Below are 16,509 nucleotides of genomic sequence, written 5' to 3' on the forward strand. Positions count from 1 at the left end.
AAATAAGAGGAGATCTGAATAAATATTCTCTGGAATGAATGGCATGGACATAGTTAGTGACATGAGCCATATCCATGGAAAAATAGGAGCTGAAGCTAGATTGGAACAGACAGGTGGGATGTATGAATAAGTTAATGGACAGGTAGGAAATGGGGACAGTCAGTTCAGACAACAAACTTCTTTTGACTTTCTGGCTATGCACAGGAGGAAGAAGATGTAGGCTTCAGGGAGCAATGTTATCAGATTGGAGTAACCAAAAATAATTAGATGCTAATAAGGTAGTTCTAGGAAGTAAAAGAAGAGGTGAAAATTGAAAGCATGTGACTTTAGAGAAGGTAAAGGTGGAATCCAGCTCCATCTGTGGGGATTCCAGTTTGATAGGAAGAGGACCAGAAACACCATTGTGTTATAAGGCAAGAGAAAAGACAATGATCCATCTTTAGAAATAGCTTTAGAGAAATGGTAGCAGCCCTGTTAGGGAACACCACCTAAAGGCTTTTATTTTGTCATAAAAATAGAAGGCAATCTACTGAAGATAAAGGAATGGAATAGGAATGGCTTGGAAATCAGAAGGAAAGATGAAAGTTTTAAATAGTTGCTCTGAAGAATGGAATAGTGGGAGATTGACTAAAGAAATGTGTTTCCTTGATGTGGAGTCATGAGAGCTCAGTTAATCAGTGACCCTGGCTATATCATGATGCTGGTTTTTTTGTATGTATGTATAGTTTTCTCTGTGAACATGGGTGTTTTCATTCAGAATATGAATTTTCTAAGAAAGGCATAATGAAAGAACTAAGTAGTAAGGGGCTTCACATTTTTACAAAAGTTTTTTGAAATGATTTAAAATAGAGTTTGTCAAGTAAAAACAGGGACAAACAAAATGGATAAAGAAAAATTGGAGGAATCAATAGTAATAATAATAATAATTTATTGCTCACCAGATGCCAAGAACTCATCTAAATACTTAACATTTTTTTACTCACTTAATTCTTATGACAGTCCTATGATGTAGGTATTATTATTACTTAAATGTGAGATGTTATTCTTACACTAATTTTACAGTAAAGAGAACCATACCTAAGATTATACAGGTAATAAATAACAGATCAGCAATTTGAACCATTAGATAGTCTAGTTCTGGTGTCTTCAATTTAACCACTTTGGAACACAGAATGTAACAGAGGTCTTGAAGAACATGAAGACCAGTACTAATGGGGGGATTGTGCAAGCAAAATGGGAGGTTAAGAGATCCACACTGGAAGCATGGGATGTTTGAGTTAGTAAATTTAGAAGGAATACACTTTAGAGTGACAACAAGGTTCTAGTCTTGGCATGTGTACTTTTATTTTTTTTTTCTTGCTCTGCTCCAGTGGAAAAATTCTACCCTGCAGGTATGAAATACTTTATTCACACTTACTGAATATTATGATTCTTATGTATCATTTTTGAAACATAGGAGTTTTGATAAGTCATTGAGACCCTAGTAATTTGTTATGGATTTTTAAGAAACTGGATTAAAGTATACTCAGTGCAAACTCCATGGGAGAGCATCTTGAGGTAACAGTCTGAAGAAATGGGTCAGACTGGGATAAAGACCAAAATCACAGAGTAGCAACACATGTTTATCTCACATTCTGATGGATCACATAGTTTGCGCTTCCCCTTTGTTATTTCAGATAACTAGCATGGACTTTCAGAAGGTGATTCTTTTTCTTTTTTTAGGATGAGATCTTATTCATGCATCTATCAATTTGCCTCTGGAAATTACTGTCATGTACTCAGTAACTTCCTTGAAAACTTGCTGATTGATTAAACAGATCAGGGCCACATTATATTGCAAGGCTAGGATAATCAGTAAAGTTTCCTAAGAAGCACTCAGGTTATTCAGATGTACAAACTTCATGGAAACCTGTTCTTAATTGATGAAATGTGCTTGACTAATCATTGTATACATCCTCTGTGCATCCATGTTGCTTTCCATGGGTGAGGGGAAGGTACCACTGTGGTAAAGGACATGGAGTTCCAGGCCTATCTTGACATGAGGGCAAGTTTGGCATGTTTGAGGACTCTGAAAAGGGCAATATGGATGGAGCTTCATGGAGGAAGATGAGATCCGAGGCAAGACAGGGTCTGTTGGCCATGGAAAGAAGTATGAATTTCATATTAACAAAAATAAGCAAGTAGAGACTTACAATCTCTATCCTTTTTTATAGATAGAAAATTATGATTCAAAAATTTTAACAATTTGTAGATGGGAAGTCTCTTAAATGACAAAGCTGAAACTTATACTTTTCTCTGACAGCTAAGTATCCTTTTTTAAATATTTCCTCTATTTCCTGGTATATAGTAAATAACTTAGCAAAGGTCTTTGAACATATTGTGAGCTACATGAAATGGCAGATGAAAAATTTAATCACTGAAGTATGTAAGTCTTAAGTACCTTGAATCTGTTTATTTAATAAATAATAACATGTTTATTGTGATCTCTTTTTTTCAATACTATACAAATACTTTATATGGGTTATCTTATTTCTTTTTAATAACAATCCCATGAGGTAGGTATTATCATTATACCCATTTTATGTATGAAGAGACTGAGATTCAAATGGGTTAAGAAACTTGTCCATGGTCATATACCAAGTAAGTGATAAATTCATAATAGCAGAAATATTTAACTATGTATTTTATTGTCACAGAGAATTCTGTTAAATCAGGGTTTATTAGCCTAGTTTTTGGTTAGCCTATGTGTAGTTAGTAATTAAAATAAAATAAAATAAAATAAAATACCTTGTAATTCACATTCTCAGTGATATTTTCCAAGACAATTGCAGAGAGAATATCCAGAAATCTAAATTAGGAAAATAATCCTGGAGAAGTAGAAGTCAGAGCAGGGGACTCTAAATATAAGTTAGGACTATGTCCTTACTAGGAATATGCTCAAATAAGAATTTTGAAAAATACTTATTCAATTATTCAGCAAATATTTAAAGCCTACTATGTGCCAGGTACTTGGGAGATAAAAAGGATTGGTGGATAGGAGCCAGCTAAGATCAAGAGATACCTGGGTCTGATTTAACCCTTCTAAACTTGTCAGAACCTAGTAATCCCCGAGGTTAGTCATTTTGGTCGACAGGAATCTATGATATGCCAAATAAAACACCTTCTAGGGACGCCTGGGTGGCTCAGTCGGTTAAGCAGCTGCCTTTGGCTCAGGTCATGATCCCAGGGTCCTGGGATTGAGTCTTACATTGGGCTCCCTGCTCAGCGGGGAACCTGCTTCTCCCTCTGCCTACTGCTCCCCCTGCTTCTGCTCTTTCTCTCTGACAAATAAATAAAATCTAAAAAAAAAAAAGCCTTCTAGTAACTATTAACCTTGTATTGCATGTATAAGGAAAATATTACTCATCAGAAGCTTATCATAAATCTTAAGAGGCAGTCATTACTCTAGGTATGGTTTGATCATTTCAAAAAACAAAAATAGATGAAAAAAAAAGACTTACTGAATTCCGAAGAGTTCATGTCTGGATTTTCTATCTGAAAAATACAAAATAGTGCCAGTCTTATGATGCTTGGTTTAGCATAGATGCATAAATATTAGCTAATCTAAACAGTATGTCCAGCCAATTTGTTATCATCCTGAAATGATGTTCAGCCTGGCTAGTTTCATGAAAGAAGAGGTGAGGAGGAGAAGCTGGCCTCTGCATCTAGGTTGTTTAACCATAGAAAGCCCAGGATCATGGCTTTTTTAAAAATGTACCCTTATAATTCAGGATTTCTTACAATGTCATATAGTTATGCTCTTCCACCTTAGTGTATGCTCTCTTGGCTATTTCATGCTGAAAAAGAAAAAGTAGAAACCTAAGCTACTATCCTTTTGGCCAAATGTTCAACTTTTCTTTCTGTGACTTTGAAATTAGTAGATTGTAGATGTAACAGATTTTCCTTCTTAAATGAATTTCCGTAAACAAAATTGTTTTAAAAATATACCTGGCATCTTTGTTTATAGCTAAAGTTTGCCTAGCTGTCAACTACATGCATGGTTTTCACTGAAGCGTGTGTGTGTGTGTGTGTGTGTGTGTGTGTCTTCTAATGGCATAGTAGTAATTTCAGGGGCGGAAGGAAAAAAGAGAGCAGAAGAAATGTATTAAATTTTCGTACTTTATCCTTGCATTTTTCTTTAAATATAAGAAGGCCCTGTTGCTAAATATAAGCTGGTAATTTGATCATTACTTGCTATTCATTTGAACTACTATAGTCAACAGATAATGGACAGTGAACAGAGAGAACTCTTTTGGTAAGCCATGTAGTTTTTCCAAGGGTGATTGCTATGCTATGTGTATTTAGATGGAAGCTTTTCCCTGTATAATCAGCTTGCTGCTGCCCATTTTACTGCCAAACATTCCTTCTCTGTGATAGCATAATACTGTTACCAAGGGAACAGCTTATGGCCGACACTTACAGTAGTGCCACAAATTAATTTCACAGTTATCAGGATATAGGACGATAACACTAACGTGGGCTACTGTGAAATTACCATTGTTCCCATGGAGTTACAGTGTAATTATTACTTTTATAGTAACTAAGCAAATAATTCATACTACTACTGCTGGCTGTTTGTTTTCTGTTTCTCTGTCTCACCCTTTGTCCTTCCCCTTTCATTCCAATATTTGCCTCTTTTGTTGATTCAGAATCTCCCTGACACCTTTTTTCACAAGTTACAATATAGAGTAATATTTTATATTGGCATTAAGAAAGGATTACAGTGGCTTGAGGTGAGGACTTATCATTTATGTAAGTCATGTTCATAATTAGGATGTTTACTTACATCAAAAATATGTAAAGAGTAAAATATAGATTTTCATGGTATATTGAAAGGATATATTCAATTTTTGATGAATGTGGAATGAGAAATTACAATCTTATTTTCATAGAAAATTAGGCCCATATGAATAGAGGGATCCATTCAATATGATTAAAAGCATTGAAGAAAAATGAATGCTGTCTCATTTCTTTAATTAGCTATGTAATTTGACACAAGCCAGACAACTTCCTTAAGCCTCAATACTTTCATCTATAAAATGGGGATAATAATCTCTACCTAATAGAATTGATATGTAGATTAAAAGAGATATGTGTGAGAGTGAGTTTTAATCTGTGCAGTGCAATAAAAGTTTTAAGATGTTACCATTATTGACATGTCTTTAATGGGAGCATCTGTTGATGAGATATTGTTCTTGTTAGTAGGACAAGTTTATAGGGAGACTTCAAAATAACAATAGTAACATAGGGAAGGATCAGTTTTTTATTATATTTTATTAGAATAAGAAATACCATTTCATTATATCTAGGGTAAAAGAAAGTAAGACATATCATTATATCATAACAGTAATTTTTAATAATTCTTCAGAATTTTTATATTATATTGAGCATCATGTATACGTGTTAAATAAAAGTTAAGCTTTGAAACATTGAATAATGACAGGAGTGTGTATAATATGCTCATTATTTAAAAAATGAAGAATGTATATGAAATTATAATTGTTTAGTGTGTCAAAAAGTGAAGTTGCTAAGATAAAGATAGAAGTATAGAAATGAAAGTCAAATTTATGTAGGAAAATTTCTTCTTATCATTTACTGTAATTTACAATATGGCCTTTATTTTTTATTCTACTTAATTTCCTTTAAAATATATTTTATATATGGTATTAGTAGGATACACATATGACTTAGAGTTAACATTTTTCATTAAATGTTTGGTAGTTGATTGTCTGTTATTCCAACACTATGAATTACACACCTCTAGCATTTTGAAAACTGATGCATGATAGAATAAAATAATTTGATAAAATTTGTTGTAGGTAGATACATTTGTTGAATGAATGAATGAATGATGATGAGTATGTAGTAAGCTGCCTCCAGGTGCTGAATATCTTTTTAGAGAAGATAAGGAAATTACAAATAGAAATTTTTTTCTACCCTGTATCTTTCTGCTAACCATTTTGAAGTTACCCAACACTGATAACTTACATAAAGAAGCTGAGTTTAACTAAGATTTCTGCTTATCTCATTAATCATTGTTTTCTTATATTGTTTTAATGACACTTATCGATAGTGAGACATTATGGAGGCCTAGTTTTATTATTGCTAAAGTGGAGATGCTGCTGAAGTGCTCTGAGAACTAGGTTAGGAAATGCTATATGTAAATCATTTGGCACAAGGAAGGTCTAATGCAATCTACAGAGATCGGTAGCTGTATTTTTCTCTTTTTTTCTCTCCGGGAGATGGTCTAAGTCATAGGACTAAATTGGTGTCGGGGAAGTACCTATGATTAAGGTCTTCTTACAGTATAGTCCTACTGGGTGTCTAATGGGCATACAATAAACAGTTGTTAATTGAAGTATCTTCACTTTATTCTGCATTGTGACTCTGCATAAGAGAGATTTTGAACACTGTGCTTTCTCGAGTAACTGAGAATTGAGAAGGTTTTGGGTTTTTTATCTTTACCCATTTTTGACTCCTCTGTATTCCTATTTCTTTGTCTTTCCCCACAATTTAACAAAAAAGAAAGAACTAATAAAATATCGGTATAGCTAAGTATTCAAGTGCACAAATTTCAGTGATCAGAGTAGCTTTAGACAAGTCTGTAAAAATATTTTCCTCTTGTCCACAAATGTGGTATACTGATTGGGATGAATTAGCTTAGTCTATTCACTATCATTTAAATATTCTTTTTCTCAAAAGAAAGGGGATTTTGAAGTAGTAAAAAGAACCGTACCTGGAGCCAAATGATTTGTGTGCAGACCATGATGTAGGTACTAGACTTATAGCGTGATTTTTCTGTAAGCTTTCTGCATTATCGCAAATGCAAATTTCTCACTACTTCAAAAATGTTTAGCACAGCTATCCTATAAATACATGCTAGACCATAAAATTGTTACAGTACTGCTAAAGCTATAGTCGCAAAAGCAGATTATTATGGTTTCCAAGTTAAGTAGAGGTTTCAGTGGTTTTAGTTTTATAAAAGATGTTTTCCCTCCCGAATCATAAAGTGAATCTAGCAGTTCTTAACTGGGGGAGTGGGCATTATTATTCCTCAGGGGACATTTGGAAGTGTGAGGAAGCATTTTTGGTTGTCACAATAATGGGTTGATGCTTTGGCATTTAATAGGAGGGGATCAGAGATATTAGATATCCCACAAAAAGGAAGAGCTGTTCCTTATAAAATGTGAATGATGCCTCTTGAGAAATTGTGGGTATAACTGATCTATTGTATTGAATATTTACTTATATTATATATTATACTCTTATTTAGACACACTTTGGATGAACCAACTGCCTATTTCCTGGCAGAATGTATAAACATTAATAAATAAGCTAAAATATATTTATAAAATATATTACCATAATATAAGTAGAAAGCTATTTTTTGATAGCAGCCTTTTATGAAAGCAAAGATGTGATAATTGTAGATGACATTAAATTTGTTGATTTTCTTCTTCTAATTGAATATTTTGAACTCAACAGACTGTCCTCTCTAGTAATTCTGCTTTTTCCAATTTAAGTGATCTTACATGAGCCTAGTCTTTAAAGAAGAGTAAAGAAAAGCTGTGAAGAGACTAATAAATACTATCCAAATGATAGGAGAACACGGAAAATAATCACACTGGTTTTCACTTTTCTACTGTATATTATCCACATTTTGCAGAAAAATAGAATGTATCCAGGCAATTTCTCTGAAACAAATGTCAAAAGAGTAAGAGAGCCATATAAATCACATTGTTGCAGAATATTCTGTGCCCTCCATGGAAAATTGTAATTTTTTTTTGTTTGAAATGCATAGATTCTGTGGAAAATCCATTCTCTCCAGGGTACCCTGATGCAGAATCCCTCTGGGCATTGTACCATCCCTTTCAATATGTTTAAGAAAGAACTTTCAGAGACAAAAAATGTTAGTATCATTGCTTTCCTTCTTATGCAAGAAGGGTGACCCTCCTCCAAGCACAGCAACTTTTCTGTGTAAAAACAGTATAATCGTGAAGTCGTCTGAGTCTAGTAGTGTCTATTTTGAGCCTCGATCAACTTTGAGACAGATTTATCACTTTTTCCATCACCAGAAAGAGTCACTGTTAGAAATTTTAGTTAGCAGTACAGAAATTACTGAAGATTTCCTGAGAGAAGTGGATGAAAGATTTACCGCATAGGTCCCAACTTCCTGTTAATGTAAATCCTCAGTAGCCTCGTCCCTTCCCTGAAGCTGCCCCCTACTCCCACACACATCCTCATATGTTGCCAGTGTGGTTCTTCTCTGATCTTTGACTTGATTCTCTCCCTTGCAATCTGGAAGGCCTTCCTCCTTAATTTTTCAAAAACATCCCTCTCTGTGTCTATTAGAGATTTAAAGTGGTATATGCGTTAATCATTTTATGTTAAAGCTTTCTTCCTTATAACTAGCTGAGATCAGCTGTACTCAAGAGACTGAGCATGTTGATTTGGGGAAATTTGGGGACATGGATTCCTTTGGGGTGTATTTGAGAAGACATATTTGTGTTATTCCTCATTTTGTTATTCAAATATTGCTTTTCTGGGGAATTGAGAAAATTGTGAAGAAGCAAAAGGAACTCAAGCCAGTATGAGATCCCATGGGCTGAGAAAGAAGTGTGGGAGGTGAGAGAAAAGCGGAGAAAAAGAAATGGGGCTATTTAAAATTTTGCTTAACATCTATAATTAAAAAAATGATTTATTTTCTGTGAAGAAAAGCCTAAAATTCATATTCATAAACAATTTTCCCAGAAATTAAACTACTAGAATTTACCATGCACATCTGTATATTATACTGATCAATAGTGAGCATGTGAATAATAGCTTATCATTAAGTTTTACAAAAGAAAGAAATACTGTTCAATGATTGATGCTCCCAGTATAGTCAGAAGCCATATCACTAAACTATCTCAGGTAAAGCATTTCTGAAGGAGGCTCAGCTCATATTGCCCAGTTATATTGGTTTCTGAATTATAATATACAGATAGTACTTTCAAAAATTTAATACTAAAAAATTAGCAAATTAATTGTAATATCTCAAATTAGGGCTTTTATGTGAACTTTTGCGCATTCTGGATCACTGTGAATTTATTACTGAATGAGAGTATACCAATGTGTACCACCAGTGTAGGTGTCATCTCTTGTATTGATTAAGGTGTGTCATACTCAGCCACAGGATTTTATGTTCAACTTGAGAATGGAGCTTCTGCTTTTGCCTTTGCACTCTGCTTCAGTCCTAGAGTCCTAGATGAGAATTCAGGGAAGTTGGCGTTGGCTTTTTGTCCTTCATTAGCTCATTATTCTTGGGAAAATCAGGTTGCATTCTATAGGCCTATGTGCTTCATGATCACTTTTTTCTTACTTTCTATCAGTTATCCAGTGCTGCATAAAAAACCACTCCAAAACTTAGCAGCCTAAAACAACAATTTACTATTTCTTGTATTTAATTTGACTAGACTCAGTGGATAGTTCTTCTGCTGGTATTGCTTGGGCTCACTCATATGGTGGCAGTCATGTGGGAGCTCAGCTAGTGCTAGAATGACCAACATGGTCTGACTCATATGGCTGGCAGTTGCTGCTAGCTATTGGCTGAGGTGCCTTTGTTCTCCTCCAAAACACCTCTTAGCTTCCAATAGACTAAACTAGTATCTCATAGCTTAACACTTGGATTCTGAAAAAGCAAAAGTGAAAGCCACTAGGCCTTTTAAAGCTTGGGCTCAGCATCACTTCTGCCACCATTTTGTTGCTCACTGGAAGTCACACAAGTAGTCCATATTTAAGTGGAAACAGATTCCATCTCTTAATAAGAGAAGCAGCATGCACATGCGGAGATGAGAGGAATTGTTGGTACCCTCGGAAGAAAACTTATCACATATTACCAAAACAGTCATTGTTACATTGTATTGCAATTATTATTTCAACCTATTATTGTCTATTTCCCCCCCTACAGTGTAATTTTCCTAGAGGAAGATTTATTATTAACTTTGTCTCTCAGATGTGTCCACAGTTGACCAGTAGTGGTCAATGGCAGAGTGGACTCTGTGCAGACAAATATTGTTGATAATGGTAATATCAATATTAATATACACTTACAGTTTAACACTTACATATAAATATCATTTTTTAACGATTTTATTTATTAGAGAGAGAGAGAGCATGATCGGGGTGGGGAGGGGCAGAGAGAGGGAGAGAAGCAGGCTTCCCTCTGAGCAGGGAGTCCAAGGAGGGGCTCAGTCCCAGGACCCTGGGATCATGACCTGAGCTGAAGACAGATGCTTAACCAACTGAGCCACCCAGGCTCCCCAACATATAAATATCTTTTATTTTCAGAAAAGAACATTTTGAGAATTATTAGCTATATTTAAAAGTACTCTTTTACTATAGCTTTACTTAACAGAATCCTGTTGGTTCAGAATTTCCTCTAAACTTAGCTGTTTATTTTTAAAGTGGAAGGCATGATAAAAATTTCAGAAGGATCATTATTTTGAATTTTGTATCTTAGACTTGTATTCTTTGCCAAGAGTTGTTCTTTAAAGTGTTTGCTACTTTTCTGCCTAAGGGTAAGTTGAATCTTGTAAATAGACCTGTTTCTTCATGTATTACAGACTAGCCGGGGAACCTTGCCATGGGATACTACCACTATTCTACATAAAGACTAGAAAAGCAGGTTGACAGTCTAAGTTAGCAGTTATGGCATAGCATCTTGAAACTTCTTCTCAAAGTATTGTTATTATGATCTTTTTCACTACTTTGGATAAAAGTCTCACTCTACTTTAGATAAATGTACAGTTATCACATTAAGTTATGCTTTCAAATATTTTCACTGCCCATATGAAGTATCCTACTGGGAGATCTGTGAAACAAGAGGGCAGGCTTGATTTTCTTCCTGAATTTAGATATTATTTGTGTGCATATGTAACTTGAAATTTTTGGTAGTCTTTTCTGTAATTGAACCGAATGTTCAATTTTCTCATTATTATTGTATGGAGAATAGAAGGCAGCATGAATATTTTAAGGACTGTTCTTGGTTCACAGTGACCTGTGTATTTTTTTCCCCAAAGCCGGGGAAATAAAGCATAAAATATGAAGCTATGATTAAGTAGTCTAGAAGTTAGGAACTTCTATGCAAAAAGAGAACGATTTACACAGTTTTTCCCCTCAGCAGTTATGCTAGCATTGGCTTTTTATATACACCCCAGTTCTTGCAGGTATATGCTGTATTTTAGCGAACTTTACCTATGCAAATTTTTCTATTTTTAAGTCAAGCAAAATAAGTGATAACTGCTTGTTGCCAAGATAGTGTAAATTAACTCATTGACCTCAGAATGTATAAATTAATAGCAGCCCTCCGAAATCACACCCTTCAGCCTAAAATGAGTGCTACTCTTAGGTGTAAACTTCAGGTATCTAAGTTTCTAAGTTTCATTCAGAGAAGAGCTAATAAAGTGACTAATGCTAATATCTTCTCAGGTAGGGCCCTGATCCTGTGTGAGCACATTTCTAGGATGAGGAGGATGAATATTTAATGGATGTTCCCTTGGTATAAAATAAGATTATCTCTGACAGATGGTAGTTTTAAATGAGCACATTACAATAATTCAGAGTGGACTGGGCACTTTTATCTTTATGCCTTATAAAAAAAACCGTTTACAAGGGTGATGTCTTTTGTGTAGAAATTAATGCTAATTACAATTAAAAAATGTACACATTTTCATATGTCACCCTGTGTTTTTCATCTGCATCAAAAAGAAGGCATGTATTTCTTTAGAAATATCACTAAATTTTTTTAGGCACCAACCACCATGTTTCATAGGATTGGTAAAGTAATAGTTATTAATAAACATGTTTTAAAAAGAAAAGGGAATGCTTTTTTTAACGATTGCCTTTGATCTTTTTAGAGTAATAAAAAGTAAATGCCAGGCATTTTCTATGATTGTCTTAAATTGAGTATTTTGGAAGAAATCTTGAGGTTTTTGTTTTTTTGTTTTGTTTTGTTTTCAATTTCGTTGAGGCATATTGTTGACCTAAGATTTAAAGGTCAAATTGGGTACACATTAGTTAAGGCGGCAGTGACCTATAAGGAAGGTTATCTTTCTCTTTCAATTAGCATAAAAACCTATTAATAAATACAGAGATATCTGATGTGCTTGCAACTTACTGCATATTTAGGTTCTCTTCATGTTTAGAGAACTGCTATAAAAACATATGGCATGAAGGCTGTTGATAGATGGGTACCATTGCCTAAATGAAAGCTTTGAATCACAAGTGTGTGTGTAAGTAGTTATTTTCTTCCACTTGTAAAATACTATTCTAAATATATATTTAAATTGAATAATCTGCGTAGCATAAAACAATGGTCCACACTGCTTCATGCAATACTAGTAGAGGAAATGTGTGTTTTATCTATATAGTCAAAAAGATAAATTTTGACTTTTCTCAAATTTAGTAAAATCCTTTTAAAATATGGTAAATGTTATCAAAATGACCAATGAAATGTATATATTCAGTAGATTAAATGTTTAATGGACTTCATGGTGTTTGAAGCTTGCTGGAATATTTTTTTTCCTTTCTACAAATTAAAGTCTGAGTTAGCTATGTTCTCATTTAATGATTTTACTTAAACAGAGATATAAATCTCATTCTCATTAAACAATGAAAATTTAATAAATATATTTATGTTTACTAAAATCAGAACACCATGAAATTATAAAATATCTTTTACAAATAGCTTCTTGCCTTTCTTACTTTTAAGCATGGTTGTACAATATTTCCTGACATAAAAGTTACCAAGACAGGGATTATTTTCCCAGCTTCTGTTTGGTATTAAAATTCCTTTGAGCACATTTTTTTTTTATGTATTGGCTACCTTTGTTGGTGTATATTTAACACTACAAAAAATGGGGACATTAAGTTGATAAAACCATTAACATCAGAGTCTCATAACACTGCCACTGTGGATAGCATGTGTTGGTCTAGTCAGTTGGTAATATGAATCCCTCACATGTTTTTCACAAGAAATAGTTAGAAAGGACATTCTAAAAGGGAAGCAGAGGGAGGGGCAGTATTTGAACATAGACCATCTATGAGAGAGAGCACTTCCCTAGTGCCCTTACCAGTAATAGGAAATATAATGTGCTTGTTCTTCCTTAGCAAATGAATAGCCTTATTGTATTACATGACAACCACCCAGAATACATTTTGTACTGCATTTCTTTCTTTTCTTTTCTACTCCATTTCTTGAAGACAGTGGTTTAAGCTTGCAAAATTGTCTATATTTACATTTAAAAAACATACTTAGAGACAAGTATATTCTCTTGTTCTGTATGTCCTTTTCCTGTAAAGAGCTACTTCATATATTCTCTGGAGCTCTTTGCCAGGGAGTCTTCATTACTAAATAGATATCTTTCAACAGTTGGCATGAAAAGCTGAAAAATTGGTTTTATTTACATTGTAAGATTAATTTTTTAAAAAAGGAAAAGCATAACTCATACCTAAGGAAACATTACTGCTTGGAGAAATAATGACCACTGGGAATTGAGATGTCTGTTGTTTTGCTTTTATTTACTATCCCTCCCATATTAAACATTTTAAATCTCTTGGGAAATTCAAATGAGATCAGGTATTGCATATCAGATTGGTTATACCATAATGTAACTCTTGTCTCTTGCATACTCTTATTACTATTACTAACAACAACAAAAATGTAAAAGGCTAATAATGTCATTGTAGTATCATTTCTGCTGCTTAAGCCACAATATGTGTATTGTTTACTCTGAACTTGCTTCTCTTAAGATACCATCTGTTGCCATGGGAAACATAATTTTATTAGAAGTATGAGGGATTGTGTGGCGAAGCTGATGCTTCATATTTCTATAATATGGGGTCAGGCTTGGGATTTAGGAGATCTTAAGAGAACCTTCCACTGTACAAATTGTCATTTGAATCTGTTCTTTTCTCTTTCCCCAGCTTTGTGACTCCCAATAAATGATGCCTCCTTATTCTTGCCTGGAAGTAAAATAGTGTAGATTTTTTCCACGTTTATAAAGATCATCTCTAGAGTAACAGTCCCTTCCCCCCACTGCCAACCCAATAAAGAAGGAACATCTGATTTACTATGGTCTGAGTCGGCTGGTATGAATACTATTTTTAAATAGGATGATTGCTACATAGCCATACAAAATTGGGCCATGACGTTCCTTATATTGTAGAAGAGGCCAGTCGTTTATGGTTATGACTATTCAAAAATTATTTTGTCAAAATCAAGGTTTTCTATTGTATTTTATGTTCAACGGCCTTGATTCTGGAAGAACTAAGAAGGGAACATTTGAGAGATGGGTAACACAAGAACTGTAAAAATTAACATTTTGTGCTTCTCCTCTCACCTAACCCTCCCCCACATTCTTAGAATTCTCCAGTGCCTGCCACATTATTGCACATTTTCCTAGGATTGTGCCTTCATTATGTTGTCTCACATTTTATACTTTTAAGTTACAAAGAACCATAGCAACACCCTGATGGTACTGCCAGTTCAGGGAATATTTTCTCAGCCTTGATTCATACGGGCAAATGCAGAAAAGGAGTTTGGGGCATTTATTTATTCTGTTTTACAAATGTAGCAAAGGAAAAACTGTTGACTCTTTATAAATGACTGAAGGCAGTTGATTAATCCTGTTAATGACAGAGTGGATATATGTACAGTAGTAGCCCTGATTCTGTGACCTATTTCTGAGTGGCCCCTTTTCCCCTACTGGTCTTGCCTTTGCAGCAGTTTCACTCTCCGTGCTTTTGTTGGCAGTTTAAAATGTAAATCCGAAACTGAATAAAATTAGAGTGCAGCTCCGTAGGGTGGAAAGAAAAGTGAGTGTGTCTGGCAATGTCCTCAGCAAATGGGTAGTTCCCAATGCAGATATTCCACCTACAGATAATCAAGAGCTCTGTGTGGTAGGCTTCTGTTCTCCAGGAATGAGGTCGCTGCTGGAGGTGAAGACCTCCCCTGGGCATGTGCCAAAGAAAGGTGCAGTGGCCGCCGTCTGTTGCATTGTTAACTACGGCAGCTATCTGGTGCCACAGAAGGAAATGGAATGGTGGTTTGAAAAGCAAGGTGAGGTCAAACCACCTGTAAAAAAAGCGGGGATTACAAAAGTAGCAGAGTTGCAAGTACATCTCCCACAGTGAGTTACATAACTCATAGATACCAGGCAGTATGAACAGTGAGTGCCTTCTCCATGGACCTTCTTTGTTTGCAGTGGCGTAATGGTGCATGTGTTAGTGCGAGAGGATCCGGAAGAGAGAAAGCAGAAAATAGTGGCTGAGACTTCAGCCTTGACAACTGGAATTCAACCTTTCTGTCCTTTCATGATTCCCTTACACCACATACAAAAGAACATCTTTCAGTATTTAACTTTTCTGCCTAAAAGCTTTATTAGGGAATAAGAGACTAAAATGAGACATGGGTTAGACCGAAACGTGAACTGGAACCATACTCCTCTCAGACTCCGTATAATCGTAGGCAGCTCTCTCAACCTCTGAGGCTCATCTTTCTTACCTGTAGTGTGGGTATAGAAGATACCTATTTTTCATGGATGATGTGGTTGTTGAATTAAACTAATGTTATAAAATTATAAGCATTTGAAAACTGGCCAATATTATTAATCAAATATTTAACATTTGTTAACCACAATAGATGTGTTATTATGGATAAAAATGAGAGTTGACTAGTTAAAATAATGTATATAACTCTTAGGCTTTCTTTAGAAACAAGCAAGTTTTGCCATTATGAACCTGTTAGTGGTCTAGACCAGAGTTGTGGTAGAAATGTTACAAATGCTCACAGGGACTCCGTGATCCCTACCACACCATCATACCCAAAGGAAACTGTTTATGACATGGTTCAGGTTCTTGATACAAGTCATTTTCTTTTAGAATTTATAGGGTATTTTTCCTGCCCTGTTTTAAACAAGATTCCAACTGTAAAAGAAATATATGTTACATAGTAAGTACTCAACAAATGTTTTTATATAGATATACAAGAATGGATGAACAAATTAACACATTCCCAGTGGCACCTCAGAAATAGTAAAGCCTGAACTCTAAATATAAAATAATTATATATGTCCAATTTTATGAAAAGCCCCTTGTGGTCTCAAAATCGTAAGTAATTTTTGGTAGCAAAAATACAAAACAAAATCACTAGTTTCTGATCCTTGTGTATATTCACAATTAAAGCTGGCCACACTCTATTTAAAAGTATTATGGTAATTTCATATAATGAATAGAAACAGAAGTCTATAATAGAGGTTAACAGGTAGAGATTTAACCATACCAGCACAGCCAGGACTGTTATATTATAAATGATACAGCTTGTTTTCTGGTTTTCTGTGGCTGTGTACTCCAAGCAGAGTACCATTAACTGTTGTGAGAGATGGCTAGTCATGCTGTAGTCATAGTCATTCTGGACATTATTAAGCTTCT

At 34.7% G+C, this 16,509-nt stretch overlaps 1 protein-coding gene and 1 long non-coding RNA gene across 3 annotated transcripts in view; one reads left to right on the top strand and one right to left on the bottom strand.

Annotated features, from left to right (window-relative positions):
* The window catches only part of DPYD (dihydropyrimidine dehydrogenase), a 798,492-nt gene that overhangs the window by 116,399 nt on the left and 665,584 nt on the right, over positions 1-16,509 (top strand). The window lies entirely within an intron of this gene.
* On the bottom strand, positions 939-4,430 carry LOC141373411 (uncharacterized). Its single transcript, XR_012379354.1, has 4 exons — positions 4,159-4,430; positions 3,501-3,534; positions 2,788-2,867; positions 939-2,130 (listed from the first exon to the last, which is right to left on the bottom strand). It is a non-coding gene; the product is annotated as an uncharacterized lncRNA (long non-coding RNA).

This window comes from Callorhinus ursinus, unplaced genomic scaffold, assembly GCF_003265705.2.
Source record: "Callorhinus ursinus isolate GAN/ISIS: 27379988/994484 unplaced genomic scaffold, GSC_fseal_2.0 scaffold9, whole genome shotgun sequence".
In the NCBI taxonomy this organism is placed as follows: Eukaryota; Metazoa; Chordata; class Mammalia; order Carnivora; family Otariidae; genus Callorhinus; species Callorhinus ursinus.